Genomic DNA, 17,039 nt, shown 5'->3' on the forward strand with positions numbered 1-17,039 from the left:
GCATCTATGTATTTGTATTAATTGAATCTTTTTCTTGTTAGTTACATATCATTATGAATTGTCATTAATTCATCAAACTAGAAATAACATGTTAAAGGGGGAATCTTCTATAAAGTCTGTGAGCCATAGGACACTTTCTAGGACACTCGCTTAAAATCTGCTAGCTAAACATTTTATGAAAAACCGAATGAGACTGTATTTTTAGTCAGTTATTATTTCTATGTTCTTATTGGCCATATGCTTAGAGCTGATGTTTTATCACACTGTTATATATTATTTAACTTACTAAACTTTTTATCCTTAATTTTATCTATTTACTATATTTTTCATTCTAAATACATGGGGAGAATATGGTACTTTAGACTCAAGCACCCATAAAATAGAGGACAAAATAGAAATACAGCATGATGAAATAAAATAAAGTCCCCCAGCTTCTTAACACCAAAGTGATGAGTATTGAAAGCTCCACAGTAGCACGGTGCACAGAGAGTGATAGAATCTGTATGCCTTAATGTGCTTACGCTTCTGTTTCCTCATACAGTACATATGGAATTGAGACTTTTTATTTATATCTTCAACAGTATTGAGTAACACTCCAAAGTGATAGCACTTCAGAATGAGTTCTATCCATTCATTCAATTTAAATTTCTTCACTATCATATCGTTCTTAGAAAGAGCACCAGAAGTAACTTACTTTATTTGATCATCCCTAAGACAGATGCTCTTTATCCTGCTTTAGTGATCCGTATTGTACCTCTTCTTCTGTGTCCACGTCTCTTGCTACTTTTTTATTATATAATTCCCCTGGCTTTGTTCAAGTATAATCTTCCCAAATACTGCTATATTAATGGAAAACGTTTGTTGCTATTTCTAGGATCTCTGTGTTCTGAGCCCTGAAACTGCGGTGTTTATCTGGCTGTCCTTTCTCTAGTATCATTTCTCTAGTATCTAGAGTAACAATGACAGCTTCATTGTGTTTTCTCTCCTCTTCTTTACATTTTTACGTTTTTCTCCCTCCTAAATGGGGGTGGTACTACCTGAACGATGAAGGTTTCACATCCTTGCTCTTCGTACTGCTTGCAAAGCTCACCCATAACCACAGTCCCAGGTATTACATAACAACTAAGCTTTTACCCTCACTTCTAGAGGAAGTTTTGGATGAAAAGATATATTTCAGCACACAGCCATCATTTCCAATGCAATGTGTTTTAATGGTCATCATCTTCCTCTCTGGAAAAACATGTTTTAATGTCCCCAGGTCTGTGAAATACAATAAACTTTCTTAGATGGCAAGTACAGTGGGAGCATACGCAATTACTACTTAATTTGAAAACATAATAATTTAACAATTCATGTACTATATAAACAATAATTTAAAACTTAACTAGTAGATTGCATAAGCATGGCTCTAAACAACCATCTCTTTCTAAAAATGTACTAAAGGCCTCTGAAGTTATTTTAGTTACAGTTCCCTTAGTAATCTTCTGCCTGCCTGCTTCCTTCCTTCCTATCCTCCTCCTTGTTCCCTCTCCCTACATTCCTCCCTCTCTTCCTCCCTACCCCCTCCTATTGTCATGCAAGTCCTTCCTGTATGCCTCTCTTGCCTGCCTAAGAAGTCATCCCTCTTCTCAGAAGATGAATCTGAATACCATTTTAAACTATTATTTTACTGAGCATTTCTTTCAGCTTCTCTACTCAAAATTTAACAGGGCTTATTTTATACGTATTGCTTGATGATTAACAATTTTTAACAGAAATAATTTCTAATAGTTAAAGATAACATACAAAGCTTAAAAATTTTGATAATTCTTACATAAAATGTGTATCTTAAATTGATTTCTGATATATGATGGGAAACATGAAACCAGATGTAACTATAAGCAATAATAATCATTTGTCACTTGGTTTAGACAGGGCTTAGCATGGACACAGGTTGGCAAATATGGAAATCTGCATACTTTAATCATGTGGAAGCAAACATAGATCACTCTGAGTTTATAAACACACAGATATACAGTTATTTAAAATACATATTGCAGTGTGTGTGTGCGTGCGTGTGTGTGTGTGTGTGTGTGTGTGTGTGTGTGTGTGTGCGCGCGCGCGCGCGCGCCCACATGTCCACAGGCACATCTATGCAACGTAGAGTCCAAAAGTTGATGTCAGATATCTATCTTTTATCAATGTTCAACTTAATTTTGAATCTCGAGCTCACATTAAATTTGCCAGCAAACAAGCCTTGCGATCCTCCAGTGTCCAACCCACAGGCTGGAACTCCAGGTTTGTGCTACCATGCCCAGGGGTTTACTCCATCTCTGGTGCCTAACAATCATACTTGCCAAGCAACTCCTTCATCTGTGACCCACTGATGTACAGACACACACGCACACGCACACGCACATGCGCACACACACACACACACACACACACACACACACACACTGCATGTTCACTTTAAAAATCAGATTATAAAAGATTCCTTTTTTTTTTTTTATTAACTTGAGTATTTCTTATATACATTTCGAGTGTTATTCCCTTTCCCAGTTTCCGGGCAAACATCCCCCTCCCCCCTCCCCTTTCTTATCGGTGTTCCCCTCCCCACCCTCCCCCCATTGTCCCCCTCCCCCCAACAGTCTAGTTCACTGGGGGTTCAGTCTTAGCAGGACCCTTGAAATTTTTCACTTTTCTTAAATATACTAGTGAATATAAATGATTTATACATACATTGTCATTCTGATAAAGTAGTCATTGGTATTCAAAAATAAAAAAAGCTTAAGTTTTATTTTAGTTAATACATTCAAAATAAAATATATTTTGACTAAAAACATAATTTTGTCTTAGGCACATATATATATGGCTTATTTATAATATATCATATATGTTATATATTAGGATATAATATGCAAGAATATAGCACACATGTGGTACATTTTATAATGTTAATGAAGGACACTTGCTCAATTATGATCATAGTATATATATTCATAATAACCAGAAACTAGAAACAACCTAGATGTCCCTCAACTGAAGAATGAATACTGAAAATATGGTACATTTACATAATGAGATGTTACTTAGTTATTAAAAGGAAGGGCATCATGAAATTTGCAGGTAAACGGATAGAATTAGGAAATATCATCCTGAGTGAGGTAATCCAGACCCAAATGAGTATGTACTCATTTATAAGTGGATATTAGCCACGCAGTACAAGATAATCACGCTGTAATCCACAGATCCAAAGAACCCAAAAACAAGGAAGGCCCAAGGGAATCTGGTTGAATCTTTCTAGAAGGGGAAATAAAATAGTTATCTTAGGTGGATAGGGGAAGGGAATTGGTTGGGAAGGGGAGCAAGCAAGGGCGAAATAGTACAGGGAGATCAGGGGAAAGTGAAAAGAAATAGTGTGCTGTGGGGGAGGGGGCGATGGCAGAGATATCTCTAGGACATTTCAGTGACTTGGGTTGGTGGGGATGTGCCAGGGTGGCTGTAGGGCTAATTCTCGCTGAAACTCCTAGTACTGGAGGATATAGATTCTTATAGTTAGGCAGGACTTCCAGTGGAAGGATAAGGACAGTAAGCCACCTACAAAATGTGTCCTGCCTACAAGATGTGCAGGAACAAATATAGAGCATATGGAGGGAATGGCCAACCATTCCAAATGTGAGACCCATCCCATGGGCAAGAACCAATCCCTGATACTATTAATGATACACTCTAATATGCTTGCAGACAGGATCCTAGCATAACTGTCCTCTGAGAGGCTCCATGCCACAGCTGACCAAAACACACCCAGAAAACCATACCTAAACATTCGATAGAGTTCGAGGAGTCTTGTGGAAGTTTGGGGGAAGAATTCAGGGACCTGAAGAGGATAAGGACTCCACAGGAAGACCAACAGAATCAACTGTCCTGAATCCTTGGGGTGGGTGTGGGAGTGAATGTGGAATGGGGGGGGGCTAAAAGGGATACCCAAGGATGCCCCTCCTTTTCAGAAGAGAGGGGAGGGGCAAATGGGAGAAGGAGCTGCCAAAGACCTGGATGAGGAGGGGGAAGGCTGATATTGATATATAAAGTGAATAAATGTATTTTTTTTAAAAAGTATTACAAGTATTTGTGGTAAACACCACTTTCTATGAATCTGTATAATTTCAAATGCTAATATGTTGATACAAGCAATCCTTTTTACTCAATCTTCCACTTCAAAATTTAATGTCTTCCAGAAAAACCCCAACAGGCACATTTAAACAGTGTTTTACCAGTCCTCAGTAGATCTCACAGCCAAGTTAAGTCCAGAAACAAAATTCAATGTTACACGCACATCCTCTACCACAGGTTTTGCCATATAGATCTTCTTAAACCACTTTAGTCCTGAAATAAAAACAACTAACAAAGTTATAAATCTGTTTAAATGACACAACTATATTGAATTATTTGAAAATATACATTGAGCATGGTGATAGACACCTATAACCTCTGCATTCAACAGGAAGATGGGGAAAAAAGAAATTCAAGGCCAATTTGGACAACTGTGAATTCTTGACCAGCCTGAGTTACTTGAGTTACTGTTTCAACAAACATACAAACAAAAATATCAAAATATATGAATTATCTTTATTAAGAGAAAACAATTTCCTTGAGTGATATTATTCTAATATTTAGCACATTAAATATTTATTACAAAACTAATAATAATTAAAATAAAAGAAAAAAAGAGTAGAGATATTCATATTTGTAGCATAACATACTTACAACAAAATAAGGAGAAAATGTTCCTCAGCCAAAATTACAATGCTTAGTTTTATATTTGGTATGTATAGTTCACATTTACCCTCCATTCTATATAATTCATTTCCCTCCTATAAGCTTCACATGGTCATGGCTTTTATCTTATGTCTCCTAGCTCTCCATCCATAGAAGGTTCTGATGACCTTGGTCAAAAGTCATGGAAATATCAAAAGCTTTTCTAAGGAATCTCCTGTATTTTGGACATAATTTTCTTTATTTTTGCATTGTAGAGTGGTTGTCTCAGTTCCCTTCTAATAATTCAAATTAATCACACCAGTGACTACACATAACTTACTTCTTTTTTTTTTCTTTGATGGCATGGCTCCTAAATTTTTTTTTATTAACTTGAGTATTTCTTATATACATTTCGAGTGTTATTCCCTTTCCCGGTTTCCAGGCAAACATCCCCCTCCCCCCTCCCCTTCTTTATGGGTGTTCCCCTCCCCATCCTCCCCCCATTGCCGCCCTCCCCCCAACAATCTAGTTCACTGGGGGTTCAGTCTTAGCAGGACCCAGGGCTTCCCCTTCCACTGGTGCTCTTACTAGGATATTCATTGCTACCTATGAGGTCAGAGTCCAGGGTCAGTCCATGTATAGTCTTTAGGTAGTGGCTTAGTCCCTGGAGGCTCTGGTTGCTTGGCATTGTTGTACATATGGGGTCTCGAGCCCCTTCAAGCTCTTCCAGTTCTTTCTCTGATTCCTTCAACGGGGGTCCTATTCTCAGTTCAGTGGTTTGCTGCTGGCATTCGCCTCTGTGTTTGCTGTATTCTGGCTGTGTCTCTCAGGAGAGATCTACATCCGGCTCCTGTCGGCCTGCACTTCTTTGCTTCATCCATCTTGTCTAATTGGGTGGCTGTATATATATGGGCCACATGCGGGGCAGGCTCTGAATGGGTGTTCCTTCTGTCTCTGTAGAAGTCCAATACAACTGAGTGGTCTTAGTTACCTGTTCAGGAGAATATTTGGCAGTTTTTGTTTGTTTGTTTGTTTGCTTTTGTTTTTGTTTTGTTTTGTTTTTTGTTTTTGTTTTTGTTTTTGTTTTTGAGGAAGCACTTCTCCATCTGAAATTAATTCTTTTAAGGGTGGTATAGCACAAACACACAGGGAAAGGAAGCAAAAATGTTACTAATGGGTTGCTAGAGGTCAATTCCAACAATGTCATTCTTATTTCTGTTCTTTTATTCCAAGACCAGTCTTTTGGTGTAAGAGAAATAGTGATGCATGTTGGCTGCTGATTGAAAGGACTCTTTGACAATATGGTCTGCCCTGAAAGACTTTGACACACAGATGATATTTGAACTGAGTTTTTAAAATATTATTTCAGAATTTAATGAAACCAATAGCTTCAGGGAGTCAGAAATTGTAGCAACATCAGTGAATCTCATTGTTGTACTCTTTCATTGGCCTCTGAACTGTTCTTTGTAATTAATAATCTTTGAAAATAAAGTAAATTCATGTAGATAAACTCTAGAAGCCTTTATGCCCAGATAGCGTGAATTCGTTTTATATTAGGGTGATGAAGCAGATGAGAAAAACTGACTTTATAGACAAAAGTGTTTTGTGTGGGTCACATTTTGGAAGTTCAGGGTCAGGAAACTGACATTAGCTGAGCTTTGGTAAGGGGCTTCTTGGTTTTCTCCTACCATGGAAACAACATGGGAGAGAAAGGGATCATATCTTTAAACAGCAAGTACTTGGTGTCTCACAATCCTCTCCAAACACATGTCTATATCACATAAGAACCTTCCAGTCAGTTCAAGCTTACATTAGTTCCAAATGTGTCTATAGCATTCACAACTGTATTGCATACACATATTTAAGATTTGCTTTCATTTGTACATCTCTCTACACTTCTATTATACCACTGCTTAAGTTCTCATTGTGTCAGGGGAAAGTTAAAGTCAAACATATCAATAACAGAAACAGGAGGAGGAAGACAGTATAGGAGAGAGAGGCAAAGGAGAGAAAGAGGGGAGGGATAGGTAAAGACACACATACACAAACACACACACACACACACACACACACACACAGAGAGAGAGAGACAGAGACAGAGACAGAGACAGACAAACAGACGGACAGACAGACAGACAAAGACAAAGTGACAGAAAGAGAGAAATAAAGAAAAGAGTTTCTTTGCTACCTGAGTGCTAAATCATATCTTATGACATTTTCAGTTTTTTAAAAGAATGGTTCTTTTGTTATGCATCAGCAAGTTGAATGCTCTTGTTGTTGCATTGTTATTTTAATTTAATGTATTTTACACAGATCAGTAATTTGATTTAAAAAGGTAGCACTGAGTTTCGTCTAAGATTGTATAAAGTAATCCCAATTTTGAAACTCTTTAAATTTGTACTTTAACCAGACAGCAGCTCATACCTCTAAGACAATGGAGGGTGTCATGTGAGACTGAATTTCTCCCCTGGTCATAACTTAGTACAACACCTTCTACTGCTTCGACCCCACCCCCTCCACTAAAGATTAAGCCCTACCTTTGCAAAATGGTGGGGGGAGGGTGATTGCCCAATCTCTATTTTCACAGATGGGAGAAGAGGTGGTTTCAAATTTACCATAATTCAAAACATGAAGGACTAAATTTGTCCAAGACAACACCTTGGTTAATACCCCAGACACCATGAAGCAGCACGTGCAACCTCTTGGGCTTGGCTGTAATTCACTCCATATGCTTCACCTGACTGTGCAGGCGGACAATCGAATCTTTCACGTTTGAGTTGGAGCAGGTTGATTCTAAGCTAGAGATAGCTTAAGAATACAATTCAGAGTAACTGATGCGGTTTGGATTGATAAACAACTGTTTTCAAGGCAAATATTTAGCAAAGGTATCCAGGACACTTAAACGAGCTCCTCGTTCACAAACCCTACATGATGTTAATGCCTTTAAGGTGAGACTTCTTTAAGGTAAGAAACGTCTATCTCCTTAAACTAAGACTGCTTTACTACTTCACAGATATCATTAGAGTTGATAATAGCATTCCCCTGATAATAATAATAATAATATCTATAAATTCATTACAAAAATCTCTAAAGCTTTTGTGGAAGACTTTAGGACATGATACAAATATCCTGCAGTGCCACATGCCAGGGATGGCAGTGACAAACTGAAATTGGTTTAATTTGAGTAAATTCTATATATAAAGTATAGTTTGTATGTGTGTGTTTGTGTGTGTGTGTGTGTGTTAACATATGTATTTAGTGTTTAGTACATCTTTCTAATATGGTTAGCACTAATTCATGAATTTTTGTTTTTTATTTCTTTGTGGTTCTGGGGATTAAACATACTATGCGTCTATCACTTCTTTAGACCCTACTACAGTTACGTATGCTTTTATTTATAATGTTGTAATATGATATAACATGCAATACAATTTACTTAATCTGTGTTTATATTATGGTATGTTTTAATAAAAGTCTACAGATACAGATATGTAAATTTTATATACTTGATCATTTTCTAACTACATTAATACACCTTCAATTACTAAATTAAACCTAACATTTATAAATTGTGGATTTTCTGTTTAAACAATTTATTTTTAATTAATAAAATATAAACTACAATATTTTTTCTAAGTTTTTGTTGTCAAGATCCCAATCTCTATTTGAATGTCCATTGCTGTTTTAGTTGAATAAACAGTCGTCCTTTACTTTGTGTTTTATTGAAGCTGAGACACAACTAGCTTTACATTTTACTGGTTAAATAGGCTTTTTGTATAGACAAAGAGTCTTTGCCCTTGTCTCTTCTTTGATAATACAGTGACATATGATCTTTTATCCTTGTAGTATTTGGAACCCCTTCCTCTAGGATTTAAGAACTTTTCTTTTTAGATTTAATTAAGTAGCATCTTCTTGAGCATACCTTAACGAGACCTTTACTTCATCTCTCTTTTCTTAATAATACACAAGGGTAGTGGATTAAATATTTATTCACTGAAAGTAATTTTAATGTAATAGTTTTTAAAGAATCAACTTACATATGAAAAAGGAAAATCTGAGGAAATTTGATATGTCAAGATAAGAGAAAATAATATTGCTCAAAAGTTGTCCCAAACTTGCACCTATCAAAGTAATGAACAGAGCAACAACAACAACAGCAACAACAACAACAACAACAGCAACAAAGACATACTCTACTTGAAGAAGGATCTCACTGAGTTGCTTGCACATCAGAGAGACGATATCATGTCAGAGAGATGAGCAGTTTTTGTTTTGCAGTCTGAGATCCATTTGTTTCTTTGGAGGAGCTTGGCCAAGCATTGAGGGAGAAGTGAATCCATATAGCAAGAAGTATCAGGTTCCTCATCTGCATCCATTATGACAGGTCTGCTCATTCATACTTCACAGAATTAAGTCATAAAGAAGATTTTGTGAAGAAAATAATTTCCGATAATTAATATTTGAACACCACAGCTTTGAAAGGCATCCCGTACTATATTTTATAAATGTGCTGTTTGATCACATTTTATACAAATCACTATGAAGCCATTCTAGACTTAGGAAGCAATTCGATTAAAGCAATATATTCACTATGCGAATCCAGCAGTTTATTTCAAAGGCTGTTAATTCTTAAACTCTGCAATGTTATTTGTTTCACTGTGTTTTATTTCATTGCTTTTTCACCTAACTGCTTGTACTTAGAGTTTTCACATGGTACTAGTTCCAAAACAGAATTTGTTTATTTCTAATAAACTTCTTTTGTGTAAGATAGTGCTCATTAGTTTCAAACAAAAGTTTAGATCCATCAAAACTCAAAATCAAAAATACACAATAGTTTTATTACTTTTTTTTAAACCAACTGTCTTAGCTAGGATTTTCTTTGCTATGAAGAGATACCATGACCAAAGCAAGTCTTATAAGAGACAGCATTTAACTGGGATTGAGTTACAGTTTCAGAAGTTCAGTCCATTATCATCATGTCAGGAAGCATGAGAACATTCGGGCATGCATGTTCCTATTGAAGAAGCTGAGAGTTCTGTATTTTAATCCAAATGCAGCCAGGAGAGAGATTAATTCTGCACTGGGCAGAGCTTGAGCATTAGGAGTCATCTAAGCCCATCAACACAGTGACACACTTCCTTTAACAAGGCCACATCTAATAGTAGTGCTTCTATTGGCCAAGCATATCCAACTTACCAAACCAACTTACTATAGGAAAACAATAGCTTATAGTTTCTTTCTTATAATTTCATATTTTGGGGGGGGCATATGCTCTGTTCCAATATAGATATTAATGAATTTAGACTTTGTCAGTCACCCAAAATTCTTGTTTTACATTTCTATCTTTGATATTGTCTTATTTTGAAAGAATTAGAAAACTCAAGTGAGAAATATGCGGCATGGGACTTGGATAAGGCTGTTTGCAAGAGATTGCAAAGCAAGCATGAATACCTGAGTTGGATTCCTAAGACACAATTATAAAAGTCCAGTGTAATAGCATGTGTTTGTAATCCTAGTGATGGAAAGCTAGAGACAAGTAGATCCTTGGGTCTGCTGGTCAACCAGGCTGCTGGATTGAATTCCAGGTTGGAGAGAGAGACCCTGATCATAAAATAAGGTGGAGAGCAAGTGAAGAAGACACTAGGTATTTTCTTCTGGCTTACACACACATGCACACCCGAACTCCCCCACACACATGCACATATCCATACACATTTGCCAATACAAGTGCACACACAGTCACAGATGAATAGATGTACATATGTCTGAAAAAATAGTATCTGGATATTTTATTAAAAGTGTTAAAATAATATTTCACATTAATACATATTTTTTCTCGTTCAGTATTTATAACTCTGTGATAGGACTTTCTTAAGTCCTAGTGCTAAGGAGGATAAAGTATAATGAATAAATATAAGTAAATATAAAAAAATCACAATGTAATGTGCATAAATATTTTTATGAGGCCTATTTTAGACAGAATATAGCTTCTTTTTCATACAAAAATTTGTACCTGTGGATTAATGATAATGATGACCACAAATACTGTCATTCCAATAATATGTTCTGCTATGATACATCATATAAACCATTACAAAATGCATGAAGATAAGAATCAAGTTACACACGATCACTCTGATTTTCATAAATAGCAATTGATGGTACAACTAAACTGTAGATGCTTGTAGATCAAACCCCTAATGAACCCAAATGTCCTCATATATATGGATGCAAATGTCTTGATTCCAGTGGAACTTAGAAATGAGCGTTTAACTTAGAGCAGAAAACCAGGTTTAAATTATTGCCTAAACCCAAAGAAACTCAATAACTTGAAACTAGAGTAAGTTAAAATGTCACTGCATCTGTAGTGGTAGCCAAATGTAATTAATGCGATCAGTAGCTACAAGGGTACTAAGACATAGCCCAAACAGGAAGCCTATCAATGTAAGCATTCTGTTGAATGTATTTATTGACAAATGTGCACTGGTATCTGCACTAGAAAATACAATTATAAGATGCAAGAAGGCTTAAGAAATGTATTTTAACCATGTAAGCGTTGTAAATTAGAAGTCAAATTGAGTGGTCAAGGCCTACCTTAAGGAGACTTTTGTAATTAAATAGGTACCATATACTCCAGAATATTTTCCAGTCATTGGTAGGTATGCACAAAATTTTGGTAGTAGTCTGGCAAACATAAATGATACTTATCCCATTTAGATTACAATGTATATGTCCAGGTATGTGACCTTTCACCTCTCTATTTTCCTCCCTCCTGTGGCATCTTGGAGACTCTTGCTGAGATAACTAACCCAAAATCCACACTATCAACAGCTGCGTAAAAAGTCAACCATCTTGCACAAGATTTTGAAAGAATAAAAATGGGAGCATTTGTTAAGGCAATAAGATGTGGAAGCTAACTGACTCTGACAGCATTGTCTACAGCATTCTAAAAATACACCTGGTTTGCCTTCCTCCACCAGACCGCTGCCAAACGAACTCTTTCAAGCATATCAACAGTTAATTAACAGTGATGCTTCTGTTGCACTGAGGGATAACTGGATGTCTTCAACTAGGATGCATTGCTGTTCCAGGAATTTCCTGTGCCTGTTTGAGATCTTGCACGGCAGGTTTCCAGGTGTGGTGCCATACTGTGAAGCTCCAATCATGGGGTCAAAGAGGATCAACTTACAGAGCAATTTCAGGTCTTACATCATTTTGACAGATCTATATGTAATTTGGTACCTATTTACAAAGAAAGGAATAAGTGAGGTAAAAATTAAGTGAACATCTCATTCTCTAGCTCAGCACTGAGGAAAATATGTGGTCAGCTACACAGACCAAATGAAACACAGCAGTAACTATACAAAGAAAGTAAAAAGAAAGTAATTTACTTTTAATGATGTATTTTCAGTAGTTTAAATAAATTGTATCTATCCATGACTACAATTTTCAATGACATTAGTGTAAATTGTTATACGTTGTATGTGAAATCATTTAAGTTTGGGATGCATTTAGTCTTTTATTAATTTACTTACTTTCCAGTCACAGCTTGCTCTCCTTTCTCTTCTCCCTTTCCCTTCCTCACCCACTTCCACTTTCTCTCCTTTCTTCTCTTTACTCACTTTCTCCTCAGAAAAAGAGAGGTCTCTCATGGATATCAACCTTCCGCGATATAACAAGTTGCAGTAAGACTAGGTACATTGTCTTCTATTGAGGGTATACAAGATAGCTCAGTTAGGGGAAAGGAGTCCAAAGACATGCAGAAGAATCAGAAATAGTCCCTACTCCTACCATTAGGAGTCCTACTAAAAGACCAAACTCCACAACTGTCATGTGTGTGCAGAGGGCCTAGGTCTGTCTATGCATGCTCCCTAGCTGGCAGTTCAGTCTCTGTGAGCCTCTAAGGGCCCAGGTTAAGTGATTCTGTAGGTTTTCTTGTGCTGTCCTTGACCCCTGTGGTTCTATCAAACCTTCCTCCTACTCTTCCATGAGACTCCCTGAGTCTAATCTAATGTTTGGCTGTGGGTCTCTGCCTCTGTTTCCATCAGTTGCTAGTTGTAGGCTCTTTGATGACAATTCTGCTAGGCTCCTGTCTGCAAGTATAGCAGAACATCATTAATGGTGTGAGGGGGCAGGCTGTCTCTCATGGCAAAGGTTTCAAGCTGGGCTAGTCATTGGTTGGTCATTCCCTCAATTTCTGCTGAAACTTTAACCCTGCACATTTTGTAGTCAAGACCGTTTGAGGTCGAAGATTTTATGGCTGTCCTAATCCCGCCTTGGGAAGTCTTACCTGATTACAGAAGATGGTCTTTTCAGGTTCTATATAGGTCACCCTCATAGATTCACTGCAGAGAGTCCCATTGTCCTAGATTTTTTAGTTCATCCCAAAGATGCCATGGTTAATCCAGTTGCCTTTCCCAGTACTCTATCCCTATACTTTGCCCTCTTGATCTCTCCAATTCTTATTTTCACCCCTTCCCCTACCCAATCCCCTCCCTCCACATATCCCTAATGTCTATTTGATTTCCACTTCCAAGGGAAATTCAAGTGTTCCTCCCTTTGACCTATCTTTATACTTAGCATGTTTGGGTCTGTGGATTGTAGCATGGCTATCCTGTACTTTATGGGTAATATCCACTTATAAGTGAGTATATACCATATTTCTCTTTCTAGGTCTAGGTTACCTCATTCAGAGTGATTTTTTTCTATTCCATCCATTTGCCTGAAAATTTCATTATGTCCTGGTTTTTCATAGCTGAGTAATATTCCACTGTGTAGATATATCTCAATTTCTTTATCCATTCTTCAATTGAGGTACAATTGGGTTGTTTCCAGTTTCTGGCTATTACTAATAAAGCTGCTATTAACATAGCTGAGCAAGTGTCCTTGGGACATGGGGAAACATCCTTTGAGTATATGCCTAGGAGTGGTATAGTTGGGGCTTAAGGTAGAATTAATCCCAACTTTCTAAGGAACCATCAAATTAATTTCCAAAGTGGTTGTAGAATTTTGCACCAGCAATTGATGAACATTCCTCTTGATCCACATCCTTACCAGCATGAGCTGTCACTTGAGTTTCTGATCTTACCCTTTCTGACTGGCGTAAAATAGAATCTTGGGGTTGTTTTGATTTGCTTTTCCCCTGTGACGAAGGATGTTGAGCATTTCATTAACTTCTCCTCAGTCATTAGAGACGCCTGGTTGAGAATTATCTGTTAGATCAGTACCTCGTTTTTCATGGGGTTATTTGGTTTGTTGATGTCTAGTTTTGCTACTTGAAGATGATACAATAGTATACATAAGCAGCCCCCAAAATTCTACTAGGAAACCCCTACAGCTGAGAAATATGTTCAGCAAAGTGGCTGGATACAAATTAACTATAGTAGCCCTCCTGTATACGAACTATAAACAGGCTAAGGATAACATTAGGTAAACAACATCCTTCATAGTAGCCCCAAATAATATAAAATATCTTGGTGTAACTTTAATCAAACAAGTGGAAGACCTATATGACAAGAACTTCAAGTCTCTGAAGAAAGAAATTGAAGAAGATATGAGTAGATGGAGAGATCTCCCATGTGCCTGTTTCTGTAGGATTAACATAGTCAAAATGGCCATCATTACAAAAGCAATCTATAGATTTAATTTAATTACCATCAAAATTCCAACACAATTTTTAAAGGAACTTTGAAGAGCACTACTCAGCATCAAATGGAAAAACAAAACACAGCAGGCATAAAAGCCCCAGGGTAGCTAAAACAATTCTGTACAAGGAAGAAGAACTTCCGGGTGGAGTTTATGGATGTTCTGGATAGAATTATCATCATCCTTGTTTTCAAACTGTATTACAGAGCAATAGTAATAAAATCTACATAGTATTGGCATAAAAATAGACAGGTTGGTCAATGGAATTGAAGACCTCAAAGTAAACTCACACATCTATGGACACTTGATTTTTTGAGAAATAAACCAGAACAATATAATGGAGGAAAAAAGTATCTTCAGCAAATGTTGCTGGTCTAAGTCATGTTTATATGCAGAAGAATGCAAATAGATTCATATGTATCATTGCTGCACAAACTCAAGTACAAGTGGAACAAGGACTTCAGCATAAAATAAGATACTCTAAAACAGAGGGAAAATAATTTGTGTAACAGACTTCAAGACATGGGCACAGAAAACAACTTCCTGAATAGCCATAGCTCATGCAGTAAGATCAACAATTAATAAATGGGACCTCGTGAAACTGGAAAGCTTATGTAAGGCAAAGCGCAGAGTCAAAAGGGCATTTATCTTACAGTAAGCCTTCATTTACAGTGATAAATTCTAAGGGCTCAGCCCCCACATATGTCTGTATTTGACAACAGTGTGGCTCAAGGTGAAAGCTAAATTTACTCAGTATTTGCTGAACTTATGTCGCACATCACAATATGCACAGTTACAATGTAATTAGCTTCCTTTATGATAATATTCATGTTGAAATGAATATTACTACAAAATTAGAAGGTGTTAGAGCTAAGGTCCAAACGAGTCTCAGTTTTATTCCTCAAGATGAAAGAAAACTCTAAGCAAGAAAGCTTCATGTGACTCCTATGCATTTCAAAAAAGGAGAATGGTGCCGTGAAATAAATTAATAATATTAAATATTTATTTATTATATATGTATACTGTCACCGTCTTCAGACACAGCAGAAGAGGGCATCAAATCCCATTACAGATGGTTGTGAGCCACCATGAGGTTGCTGGGATTTGAACTGAGGACCTCTGGAAGAGCAGTCAGTGCTCTTAACCACTGAGCCATCTTTGGCAATGGAAAGAAAGATGGCACTAGTGAATATGAAAGAGGTTCAATTAAGAATACTCTTTCCTGGCTACCGCTGCAGAGAGCCCCTGGGCAGCACCCCACGAGCGAACCTGAGCCTCGGGACCACAGGTAAGACAAAATTTTCTGCTGCAAGAAAGCTGCCTGATGAGCTTGGGACACACGGAAGCAGAATTTCTCTAGGACCAGGCACGTTCTGTGTTTACCGGAAGTCCCACACCGAAAGATCCCGGCCCGCAGCAGCTCTCTACTCCCAGACACGGTGAGAGAGAGAACCAACCGCCTGGTCAGGTGGGCACTCCTGAGGCTGCAGAGCGGAAGAGATCACCAACACTGCTCACCCCTGCCCACATCCCTGGCCCAAGAGGAAACTGTATAAGGCCTCTGGGCACCCGTGGGGGAGGGCCCAGGAGCAGCAGATCCCCTGCCAGAGACACCGCCGGACCCTGAAGGAAACAGACCGGATAAACAGTTCTCTGCACCCAAATCCCGTGGGAGGGAGAGCTAAACCTTCAGAGAGGCAGACAAGCCTGGGAAACCAGAAGAGACTGCTCCCTGCACACACATCTCGGACGCCAGAGGAAAAAGCCAAAGACCATCTGGAACCCTGGTGCACTGAAGCTCCCAGAAGGGGCGGCACAGGTCTTCCTGGTTGCTGCCGCTGCAGAGAGCCCCTGGGCAGCACCCCACGAGCAAACCTGAGCCTCTGGACCACAGGTAAGACCAAATTTTCTGCTGCAAGAAAGCTGCCTGGTGAACTCAAGACACAGGCCCACAGGAACAGCTGAAGACCTGTAGAGAGGAAAAACTACACGCCCGAAAGCAGAACACTCTGTCCCCATAACTGACTGAAAGAGAGGAAAACAGGTCTACAGCACTCCTGACACACAGGCTTATAGGACAGTCTAGCCACTGTCAGAAATAGCACAACAAAGTAACACTAGAGATAATCTGATGGCGAGAGGCGAGCGCAGGAACCCAAGCAACAGAAACCAAGACTACATGCCATCATCGGAGCCTAATTCTCCCACCAAAACAAACATGGAATATCCAAACACACCAGAAAAGCAAGATCTAGTTTCAAAATCATATTTGATCATGATGAGGGAGGACTTCAAGAAAGACATGAACACACTTAGGGAAACACAGGAAAACATTAATAAACAAGTAGAAGCCTACAGAGAGGAATCGCAAAAATCCCTGAAAGAATTCCAGGAAAACACAATCAAACAGTTGAAGGAATTAAAAATGGAAATAGAAGCAATCAAGAAAGAACACATGGAAATAACCCTGGATATAGAAAACCAAAAGAAGAGACAAGGAGCTGTAGATACAAGCTTCACCAACAGAATACAAGAGATGGAAGAGAGAACCTCAGGAGCTGAAGATTCCATAGAAATCATTGACTCAACTGTCAAAGATAATGTAAAGCGGAAAAAGCTACTGGTCCAAAACATACAGGAAATCCAGGACTCAATGA

General features: G+C 38.0%; 1 long non-coding RNA gene across 2 annotated transcripts in view; it reads right to left on the reverse strand.

Annotated features, from left to right (window-relative positions):
* The window catches only part of LOC148005202 (uncharacterized), a 134,387-nt gene that overhangs the window by 105,401 nt on the left and 11,947 nt on the right, over positions 1–17,039 (reverse strand). The window contains exon 3 of one of the 2 annotated variants that reach the window (XR_015622367.1): positions 10,502–11,979. The exons of the other annotated variant lie outside the window; for it this stretch is intronic. This is a non-coding gene — a long non-coding RNA (uncharacterized LOC148005202). Of the gene's footprint in view, positions 1–10,501; positions 11,980–17,039 lie in introns of those variants that run through there. 2 annotated transcript variants of the gene reach the window in all.

The sequence above is a fragment of the Rattus norvegicus genome, chromosome 6 (assembly GCF_021556685.1).
Source record: "Rattus norvegicus strain SHRSP/BbbUtx chromosome 6, alternate assembly SHRSP_T2T, whole genome shotgun sequence".
In the NCBI taxonomy this organism is placed as follows: Eukaryota; Metazoa; Chordata; class Mammalia; order Rodentia; family Muridae; genus Rattus; species Rattus norvegicus.